At 35.7% G+C, this 11,994-nt stretch overlaps 1 long non-coding RNA gene across 1 annotated transcript; it reads right to left on the bottom strand.

Annotated features, from left to right (window-relative positions):
- Nucleotides 1-1,293: 1,293 nt before the first annotated feature.
- On the bottom strand, nucleotides 1,294-3,063 carry LOC124885624. The gene is made up of 2 exons (XR_007042934.1): nucleotides 1,913-3,063; nucleotides 1,294-1,542 (listed from the first exon to the last, which is right to left on the bottom strand). It is a non-coding gene; the product is annotated as an uncharacterized LOC124885624 (long non-coding RNA).
- Between the last annotated feature and the right edge of the window lie 8,931 nt (nucleotides 3,064-11,994).

The raw sequence follows: 11,994 nt of genomic DNA, 5'->3' as shown, positions 1-11,994 counted from the left end.
TTAATTTTTGGACATACGATTTAACGCGTATTTCATATTATGAGCCCAAATTTTCAAAATAAAACTTGATTTAGAATTTTCTTATTTGAACAAACACAAAAATTAACTCACGAGTTTATATTTTATAAAATAATCTCATCATTTATATCTATATCAATTATTTATTTCATAAATAAATAAAATGTATAGTTCATGTTATCAATCTTTAAACTATTTATATTTCATATAATCATTATTCTCACCAACATAAAATTTTTTATGAAAAAGAGCGTAAAATATTCTTCATCTATTGAAAATGATATAAAATACCCTTCATCCAATTTTGAACTCTACAATGCCCTTAATATCCACCTTTAGGCTCCAAAATGCCCTTATATTAAACAACCCCAATATTAAATTAAAAAATTATTAGTAACATGTCAACTTTTCATTGGTTTCATTTAATTAATTAAAATATTAAATAACCTATGTTCTCTTTTATTATTTTTCGCATTGTTTTCATTTTTGACTTGGTGAACAATTATTATATATATTTATTCCTGATTAATATATATTTGTTTAAAAATTTACACATGGACATTTTTTGTGTGTTGCATTTTTCTATATGATTTTGAATGTGAATCTGATTTTGGATCTTGTAGTGAAAAATATACACCAATATGCTTGAATATTATTAGTTTGATTTTTTTCTCTAATTTTATTGTTTCTTAATTTCATGAGAGTTTGAATTTAATGGGTCATATTTAATTTCATAGAATGTGCGAAAACGGAACTCAAACTAGACTAAGTGAGCTCTTGATCTCTAATAGCTTGTGTGTAATTAGCTTTATGGGTTTTACATTCTATGATGAGGAATTTAATTTTGAGGCATATGAAACTGGAAGTATTGCAACTATTAATGAATTTAGGCAAAAACAGAAGGGATCGTTTGGTAGAGTGTATTACAAAAATAATGCATGCATTAGTCTTGTATGTCACACCCCTTTTTAACTAAAAAAATTAACATTAGGTTGGAAAGGGTTTTTATTATCAAAGTGACAAAAGGAGAAAATTTGTTTTGAAAAGAACTTTTAACAATCAAAATTTAGAGTCGCCACTTGGCATAATTCAGTGTGCCAAGTCACCTTTGGAAAATCCTTTTCAAAACGGTTTCTCTTTAAAAATTGATTTGCGAACAGAGACTTCGGTTAAGGAATTCTGTTGATCGAGGGAAAGGTATTAGACATCCCTCGATCTTGTGCTTCGACTATGGTCGTTTGGTGGATCATATCAGCTAGTTTGGCACTATGAATGTATAAACCACACAAAACAATCAATCAAACAAACGAAACAAAATCAATCCAAAAATATAATGTCCAGTCCAATTATACAGTCCCAAAGTAGAAAAATGTGTAAGTATAAATCTACGCTAACCTATACTAATCCTAAACTACGCTCCAATGCTTTACCCGATGCCTTGGGCCTTGATCACGAACCTCCTTCGAAAACAGGATACGTTAGGGCATTCCCCGGTAAATAAATACACTTTTCTTCGGGGATTCCCTGACCAAATGAGTACAATTGATCAAAATTCATAAAATAAAATCATTCAACAAATATTTTCAACATTCAATAATCCACAAGTTCTAAATTTATCTACCCAAACCTATTATTTGCCTACCGGCTCGACCTATCATAATTCTATCACGTTCAACATCACCAATAAATCAAAATTTATCCAAATTTACTTTTATCGAGACCTATCTATTCTCACATTTATTCTCAAAATAATTAATCAACTCTTCAACAACTAATCCGAATTTCCACATTCAAATCCAACATCAACCAACACCAAACAAAGATTCAAACATGTCAAGCAACACATCATTTACATTCACGTAAAAAATTAAAGGGAGAGAACATAAGATTGTACCTCAATTTTTATTTCAACTCGTCAAAAGTATGTGATTAGAGCTTCAACCTGAATGCCTCGAACGACAAAACCTCAACCACGAAATCAACTCGATATTGAAAAATAACTATCGGACAGATTTAAACCAAGAAGAAGACGAAGACTGATGAACCAAGAAACGATGATGATGAACCAATCGAGACAAATAGAACCCAAAACCCAAACTAGTACGAGCAACCGGAGCGTTCAAAGCAGAAATCACGACAAACACCCAAACTCGTATGTGAAAATTTATGGAATTAAATCAAATCGAGCGAGTTCGGCGGTGAAAAGTGTATTTCGGTGAGAGATTCACCAAAAAAATCAACACTGCCGGATTTTCGTCAACCTCCTCGATTTTCGTTCACCCGTCGAAGTTTCTCCCATTTTTCGATCATTGTTTTTCTGTCGTGCGTGTGTATGTGGATTACTCCCTTACCCGATCTCCCTCTCACTAATTTTTCTCTCCATTTTTTGCTCACTGTATCTCCTTCCCCAATTTCTTCCTACTCCTCTTTTTTCCTTATGTTACTGTGAATGTATTGTAATCTTGAGTGTGTGTGCATGAAATTCTCTACTGTGTGTGTGATGTGTGGATTTCAATGATGTGAGTTGTGTGTTAATGGTGTGAGGTGAGTGTAAAAAATGGAGGATCTGTGTATGTATGGAATTCTGTGAAATGGAAAATTGGATATGTGTAGTGTATTCTGTGTATTGCTAATTGTGTGTATATATGAGATGATGTGTTCTATCTGTAAATTCTCATGTCCCAAATTAGTTGAGGTGAAAAAGGGGTGAAAAACGTGAGAATGGGTAGGGGTAGAGGTAGGGTACGTGGGGTATGTGGTGATGAGGTGGGTGAGGGGTGTGAGTTGGTTGAGATAAAGTTTGTTAGAATAAGAGAATATTAGGGATATAATTTGTTAGAGATTTATTAATTTTTTTTTTGTATTTTTGTGGGGTATAATCATATGGGTGAGAGTGTATGATAACGTGAGGTAAAAATGGATGAATTGGACTTCGGGAGGGATAAAATTAGGTGTCTACATCATGTCCCTTTATGGGTGTGAACACAAAGTGTTTTCAGATAAAAAAGTAGACGATGAGATTAAATTTTGACCCGATCATTATTCAAGGAAAGAAACGGAAGGAAGAAGTACAACCGAGTTGGAGAGTCGAGTAAGGTTCTATCGAGGTTCCGGTCCGTGGCTCTGTCATTACATCAAAAATTAAAATTACAAGTTAAAACATAAATGAAATTATAAAAGTCTTATCTATGCAGCTTTCCTTGACTCTTGACTTGCTATTTCATCACCCTATTCTTCAGGCGGGCTCCTGACTTGTAATTTCTTCAACTTGTTGCTTGTCTTTCAACTTCTTCACCGTGTTGTTTGACTTTCAACTTCTTCACCCTATTCTTCAGGCGGGCTCCTAACTTGCGATTTCACCATTCTGTTCTCTGGGTGAGTTCTCGACTTTTAATTTCATCACCCTATTCTTCAAGCGGGCTCCTGAAAGCACATCAAAACTAAAAAGAAAATTATCCCAAACAAAGATTATTATAAAGAAATTTTATTTGCCAGAAAAGTAAAGATACCAACAACAAGAATTAAATTTTGTGCTCCAGTTTATCATCAGAGGACCTTTGTGAATATCAAATCCAAATAACTACTTGCATGTTACAATGATGAATCAAGACTCGGACCAAGAAATGCATCTCTTGTGAGTAAAATTAAATGACCAAGATTAGAAAGTGCGTCTCCTAAGAATTAAAGTTAGGAATACTGACTAGAAAGTGCGTCTTCTAGAGATAAAAGTTTAAGTTAAGAAAAAGTGTGTCACCTAACAAATGAAAACTAATAAGTGTGCCACCTAACAAATAAAAACTAATAAGGAAGTGCGTCTTCTAAGGGTTAAGTGCAATGACTCTAGAAATCAACAGGACTGACTCAACTAGGAAGTACATCTACTAGGAATCAAGGGGAATGACTCGATCAGGAAGTACATCTTCTCGGAATCAAAAGAACAGACTCGACTAGGAAGTAAATCTTCTAGGAATCATGGGGACTGACTCGACCAGGAAGTACATCTTCTAGGAATTAAGGGGACTGACTTAACCAGGAAGTACATCTTTTAGGTATCTAAAGGGATGACTTAACTAGGAAGTACATCTTCTAGGAATCAAGGGGACTGACTCGACCAGGAAGTACATCTTCTAGGAATCAAGAAGGATGACTCGACCTGGAAGTACATCTTCTAGGAATCAAGGGGACTGACTCGACTAGGAGGTACACCTTCTAGGAATCAAGGGGACTGACTCGACCAGAAAGTACATCTTCTAGGAATCAAGGGGACTGACTCGACCAGAAAGTACATCTTCTAGGAATCAAGAGGGATGATTCGACCAGAAAGTACATCTTCTAGGAATCAGGGGGATGACTCGACTAGGAGGTACATCTTCTAGGAATCAAGAATTAAGTTAGGAAGTGCATCACCTAACAAGTAAAATTTGGATTACCCAATTCTCCTTACCAATGCCGCTTGAATTATCAAAACAAAAAAGTGCGTCTCCTTACCAATGCTTCTTGAATTACCCAAACAAGAAAGTGCATCTCTTTACAAATATTGCTTGAATTGTCCAAACAAGGAAGTGCGTCTCTTTACAAATGTTTCTTAAATTTTCCAAACAAAAAAGTGCGTCTCTTTACAAGTGTCGCTTAAATTACCCAAAATAAGAAAGTGCATCTCCTTACAAATGTTGTTTGAATTACCCAAAACAAGGAAATACGTCTCCTCACAAATGTCTCTTGAATTACCCAAACAAGGAAGTGCGTCTCCTTACCAATGCCACTTGATTACCAAAACAAGGAAGTGCGACTCCTCACAAATGTCGCTTGAATTACCCAAACAAGGAAGTGCGTCTCCTTACAAATATCTCATGAATTAACCAAACGAGAAAGTGTGTCTCCTTACAAATGTTACTTGAATTACCCAAATAAGGAAGTAAGTCTCTTTACAAATGTTTCATAAATTAACCAAATAAGGAAATGCGTCTCCTTACAAATGTTGCTTGAATTACCCAAACAAGGAAGTGCGTCTCCTTACAAATATTTCTTGAATTTTCCAAAGAAATGCGTCTCCGAACAAATGCCACTTGAATTTTCCAACGAAATACATCGCCTTGACAAGGAAGTGTGCCTCCTAGAGATCTTAAATTATGAGTTTTACCATGGTTTTGATTACCAAACCTGTGCAGCAACATTGATTCTTGCATTTGTAGAAGTGAGAAATTACGGCCTTTGATGTTTAGGCTCAGAAATCCTTGATTTGAATGTAACATGAGTTCCTATTTCATATAAAGAAAACTTGTGAGTTTAAAACATGGTGGCCGGGTTATGGCTTTGGCTTTCGAGGCAATCGCTTTTGCCTCCATCGCATTTAACCTTGCTTCCAACTATTAGCGTATGTCATTGACTTGCTGCATCATTGACCCAAACTTAAATTATTAAGAGTGACACTGAAACAAACACGTACATTCCCAAGTGTTGATCCACATATACGTCTATGTGCTACATTGTCTTATAATGTAGGTTCAGGTGCTCAGACCTATCCTCGTCAGTGACTTTCGAGTACTTTTGTCTACATCTCCACAGTGGTGAGTCCTCATGGTTTGAGGACCTATCTTTAGACATTTAAGTATTTTTGTAGATGTTTTATTGCTTTCATTTTAGTTCGAGTCAGTTGGGGATCTGTACCAATGGCTCTCTAATTCATTGAGTAGTAGAGGCTTTGTCAGACTAGGTTGTCAGTATATTTAGACATTCTGTATTTTGTTACTTCTACAGTACTCTTTCATATTTCAGTGAGATGTACTATGGCATGTCTCAGTATGTTACTCTCAGTACCTTGATTTAAGTATTTAGAAGTAGTAGCAGGCTCAAAGGGTTAGCTTAGGGTTACTTGTAGCCTTAAGCACCGTGTGACGTCTAAGGACCCATTTTTGGGGCGTTAAAATTCCTCATACCATTGGTATGCCATATCCTTCAGCTGATAGGTAACAAACTCCACACCCTTCATATTTGTGGCATGCAAAACACAAAAGATCTTTTCCATCTCATACAGGAAACCTAGAGCATCCTTATCAACCTTAACACCTGTAAAGATAGAAGGATTTAACCTCATGAATTGACCAACATATGTGGCCTCAGAAAATGGAGTAACATGAATACCACTCTCATACTGAGTAGCTATTAACTATGCCACTATTTAAATGGACAGACAAAACTCAACATTTGTTACTTCAGACTGAGGAGTTTGAGATGGACAAGAGGGAACCGATAGAACTCTAGGAGGACAATTAGGAACTGGACCTTTAAATTGGGTATAGATTTAATGAGTATAGCGTGTCCCATTAACATTGTCCCCAGTTGGTAGAGAGGAGTTTCCATAAGCTTCAAATCGTCGAGGCATGATCTGAAAAGCAAACAAACAGGAAGTAGAGGAGAATTCAGGACCTTAGACTCTACATTTTGAAAATAGAACACAAGAAAGAAAAATATTCCTAATGCCTATAGTCTATTCCTTATGAGTGTGGCGCGCTACACATCCTTAAGAAAGACTCTACTCGACATGGCTTTGTGCACTCCCAAGTGACCATGAACCTAGGGATCTAATATCAATCTGACACTACCTGAACTAGGGCCTAGTTCTGTCAGGTTTCTCAAGTCCAATTAGGGTCCGAGACCAGCCCCGATACCAAACTATAACCCCGATGTACCCTATGTCGGATGAATTCCAAGCATATAACAAGATAAGACAATTATTATTCACAGACAATAACAGAATCCATAACTACAACCAACCAATAATACAATCAATTATCCAATCAGTTTCAACCTTAATACCAATACTAATGCAAATGCTGACCCCAATATCGACACCGCCCATGCCTATAGCAATCACACAAATCCTCTAACAAAAAATAAAGAACATCTAGTCGAAACATGGTCCCGACCATAGCCAAAACTAAAGTCCAAGAAATAACCAAAAGTATTAAATGATATCCATAACATGAAATAATGTCATTCAAAGTATGGAAGCCCACCACTTCAGTCCAACTAAGTTGTTCTCGAATCCAAGATCAATGAGTAGGAGAAGTAGTATGGCTGAGTCTTGCATTGCATGAGGATACAGCTCCCAAAGATAGTTTAGCGGGTTTATTCTAGCATGTACTAAGGAATAAGGATAAAATAATACCATTATTCAAAACCAAAGTAAATAACCAAATACAATAACATACATATATACATATATATACCATGTTGGGAAAGAGAACTGGTTTTAGCATGCATTTAAAACCTTAACCTGCGCTCTGTAGCTTAATCATCCTAAATCCATCCATGGGATATATGGGTCTAGTGTTACCCCCTGAATGGACCCAGTACATGTAGCCGCACAAATCAAAGATATCATAGGGGTAAGGGATTCCCATTTACCCTTCGCCCTCCATGATACATATATACGATTATAAACTTAGGGGATTCTCGTGTACCCCATAAGTATATGGTTATCATGACCAACCCTCATGTCGGCAAACATGAGTTTCCAGTGTCCATCCATCAGACTCACACCTTCAGGTTTAGCTATCACAACCTGCCATTATTGCCCAATTAAAACATTTAGAACATAACCAAACCACCAATTCTATAGTTAATTACCAAGGCATTATGAAGTGGTATCATCATACTGACTATAACTTGTAAAAAATGTCATTAGCCACACCATAGGGGATTTTAATGTACCCTATAGGATTTCCAATCAGTCAAAACCATGGCATCTAAGGACTTTCCAAAGAATTTAATTAAAAAAAACCATTTAGGGTTCTATACCATATCATGCAATGCAAGGTTTTCAATAAAAAATCAAGTTATGTGACAAAAGCATTCTCATAGGCATTTTAACAAAGCATAGTGTTTCCAAAACAAAAAACAGAACCAATTAACCATTCTCATGCAATCACTTGTTCAAAACCATAAATATAACATGAAAAACATAATTAAAACATGAGAAAACATCATCCAACCATTAGTAACCAAAACGCCGAACATATATTACAAAACCAACACAAAACCACAATAATCCAATGAAAATCATTAAGTAAAACGTGCTTCTAGTTTGAAATAACATGAGGGAGGAGTAACATGCCTTATATACTGAAAAGATGGAGAGATTTACTCTTGAAAGTGCATAATTGAATTAACTTTAGGAAACCCTAGTCTCTTTCTTGAACCAAAAGCTTGAGAGAGATTTAGAGTGTTTAAAGTATTTTTCATTGAGAATAATAGGGTAAATAAAGTCTTAAAAGTGTTTTAAGTTATGGGATCAAAAGAAGTTAAGAGTGAAAATGTCCAAAATACCCTCATCTTAAAACATGAAAAATAAAAGTAGGTGGGTAAGGTTTGGGCACCTCACTCGTACCCCATCATACGAGTAGTACCCCTAACTCATACCCCAGACAGTATCTTAATGGATTGACACTGTTAGTCATATGATTTTCCCTACCCTTCTCATATTACCTCCATACGACTCGTATGAAGTCTAGTCATACCATGACAGTGAATGATCTACAACACATTGATTATCATACATCTTGGGATACTAAGTGATACCCATATAATATGACTAGTAATCTTGAGTCGTATGATGCCTAGAGAGTTCCAAACCCAGGAAATTCTAAGGGTAAAACCCAGGGTGTTTTACAAGACCCATCACTAAACCCTAAAATTTCTTACTACAACAAATTTTTACCAAAAATTAGGCTAAGACATCCAGGTCCTACTACAAGGTGTCAATAAGTCTAACAAGTCCCACCTTTCAAATCCCCAAAAAGATGGGTCGGGCAATTCTACCTAAAATGGCTCACTAGTGGGCTAAATATTTTGAGTTTCATTCCACATACCACAAAGTCATAATTCCCAGCCCATGTTTGGCATAATACCATACTAATAACATAATAAAGCTTAATCTAATAGAGATATAAGCCTATCATACCTAGACATCATTGAATGCTTGAGAAAGTCCACTATATTGGAGATTTTCCCTTCTGTGAAGCCTCCACACAATGCCATTCTACAAAAATAAGATCCATATATCAATACAAGAATAATGACAACCATATTGCATGGAATTATTTGGGTCCAAAATTGGGCCAAATATTTTATGTGGGGACCACTTGCAGAATCATACCTTTGAAACCGTCAAAATATCCCTTTGGTCTCAAGGAATATTTACCCTTAAGAATGAGTAAATTCTGAGCTCAAACTAGTTTAGGGTTGACCTATAAGAGAACTAGGGATTTAAGGTTAAATTAGAGAATTACTCAAGAAATTTAGATGGAAACTTATGAAAATCAAGATAGAGAAATGACCCCAACGCACTCTCCAAGTCACCTTGAACCCTAATAGTTTCTTTCTCTTTTTAACTCTCTAGGGATTTAATGGGCTTGGGTTTAAGAATAATGAGAGAAAAATTAGTGAAGGGTGAAATAAATGCCCAAGCATAGCTGCTTAAGTGGCTATTTGGCCGCTTAAGTGATAAACACTTAAGTGGCATATAGTCTTTTAAGCGATTAGTGCCCAAACTAACCCCCACTTAAGCAGATGATATGTTGCTTGTGTGATATTTACTAAAGTGGTCTATCTCTACTAAAACATCTAGGTGGGGACCAGACTTGGATGATAATGTGATCACTTGGAAACTTTAGTGACCAAAGGTATGCTTGAGCGATTGCAACAACTGAGTTTACGCACCAGCTGTAACTTGTTTTTTTCCAAGTTTCCATCAAACCCCCAGGATTTATTTAGAATCCCATGAATGAAAAAAAACTATGCTACCTTATTAAAATCGACATTCTATACTCAACATCACCATAAAGATTTCTATCAAGGGGAATTTAATGAATTGTAGGTTCCACACCCAATGGCCATTTTAACCAAAATCCACCCAATAGCCTAAAATAATTCCAAAAGTCATGGGACTTGAACGAAAGGTCCCATAACCAAAAATAATATTTTAGAGATGATGGAATTTTTAGAACTAACATTTAAGGATGTTAACCTGAGGTTTAGGCTCGTTAGCCAATCCTTAACTACAAACACTTCAAAGTGGGGATTGGATATAAAACCAAAATAAGTTGTCAGCTTCAGCAAGTCACAAATGACTTGTGAAAGCTATGTGAAATCTATAAATGATAAAAAAAAATAAAAAATATAGAGAATGACCTAGAGGGTTATTAGAGGGTGCTAATATCTTATTCGTGAAGAAAAAGAATGGTTCTATGCATATGTGCATTGACTTTAGGCATCTGAATAAGATGAGAAATATAAATTAGTATCCTATGTTTCATATCAATGATTTATTTGACTAGCCTTAGGGTGCATCAATTTTCTCTATGACTGAGTTGAGATTGATTACTATCAGTTGAGGATTCAGGAAAAGAACATCCCTAAGACAACCTTCAGGACTAGCTATGGCCATTATGAGTTCATGGTGATGTATTTTGGGTGGACCAATTCCCCATCACATTCATGGACTTGATGAACTATATTTTTAGGCCTTATTTGGACTTATTTATGATCATCTTCATTGATGATATTCATGTTTATTTAAGAAGTAGGTAGAAGAACGAGCAGTATTTGAGAAATGTGCTTCACACTTTGAGAGATCATAGGCTTTTTTTTTTTCAAATTATTAAAGTGTGAGTTCTAGCTAGATTCTATGATATTCTAGGGCATGTGGTGTCTAAGGATGGGATTATGGTGGATCCAAAGAATATTAAGGCTATTTGTGATTGGGTAAAACCTATATCTCTAATCAAGGTTCACAATTTTATTAGTTTGGATGGCTACTATTGGTGGTTCATTGAGTGATTTACTATTATTGTAGTGCGTATGACCAAGTTGATAAGGAACACGGTTTCTTTTTAGAGGCCCGTTGAGTATAAGCTTTTTAAAGCTTAAGGACTTGCTCACTTCAGCTCTTCTATTGACTCTTATTGTTGTGGGTGGGAGATTTACTATGTATTGTGATACTTCTGGTGTTGGCTTAGGGTGTGTTTGGATACACCAGGAATAATTTATTACATATGCTTTGAGATAGCTAAAGGTAAAAATGCAAGTTTTGTCTAGAGTCTGTGACATTCCTAGGACACGTGGTATGTAAGGATAGGATTATAGTGGATCTGATAAGGATTGAAGTTATTCGTGATTTGTTCATACCTACATCTTCGATAAAGGTTCATATTTTTATTGGTTTGGAAGGCTAATATAAGCGGTTCCATGAATGATTTACTACTATTACGTGTTTATGACCAGGTTGACTGAGAAAAAGGTTCTTTTTAGTGGTCTAATGAGTGTAAAGCTTAAGGATTTTGTCACTTCATCTTCCATTTTGACTCTTTTAGTTGAGGGTGAGGGATTTATTATGTATTTTGATTCTTTTGGTATTAGTTTGGGTTGTGTTGTGATGGACTAAGGACAATTTATTGCATATGGATTGAGGCAGTTGAAGGTACATGAACACAACTACCGTACACATGATTTGTAGTTGGCGATGGTATTTTTTCCTCTAATGATTTAGAGGCATTACTTGTATGGTATTTGATGCGACATATTCATAGAACATCATAGACTTAGTACATTATGACCGCGCATAAGCGTAATTTGAGGCAACATATGTGGATTGAGTTTCTAAAGGAGTATATTATCTCCATTCTATACCATTTATGCATGGCGAATGTAATGGCAGATGAAGAAATTATTAGACTTGGATATTTAGTCCTTATCCAACCAGATAATGCACCCAGGAGGATTCTTGCCAGCGTTGAAGCTAGGTCTACCTTGTTTGAGTATATTTAGAGTCGTCAGTTTGAGGATAGTAGGCTTTATAGAATTTATGATCAAGTGATGAGAGGTGAGTCCAAAAGGGCCGCTTTAGATTTGAAGGGAATTTTGAGATTCGACAATCATAATTGTGTTTTGATGGTTGGAGACTTGTTTTATTTGATA

This window comes from Capsicum annuum, chromosome 7, assembly GCF_002878395.1.
Source record: "Capsicum annuum cultivar UCD-10X-F1 chromosome 7, UCD10Xv1.1, whole genome shotgun sequence".
In the NCBI taxonomy this organism is placed as follows: domain Eukaryota; kingdom Viridiplantae; phylum Streptophyta; class Magnoliopsida; order Solanales; family Solanaceae; genus Capsicum; species Capsicum annuum.
Note: the sequence above shows the minus strand (reverse complement) of the source record. Positions and strands in the feature narration are given on the sequence as shown.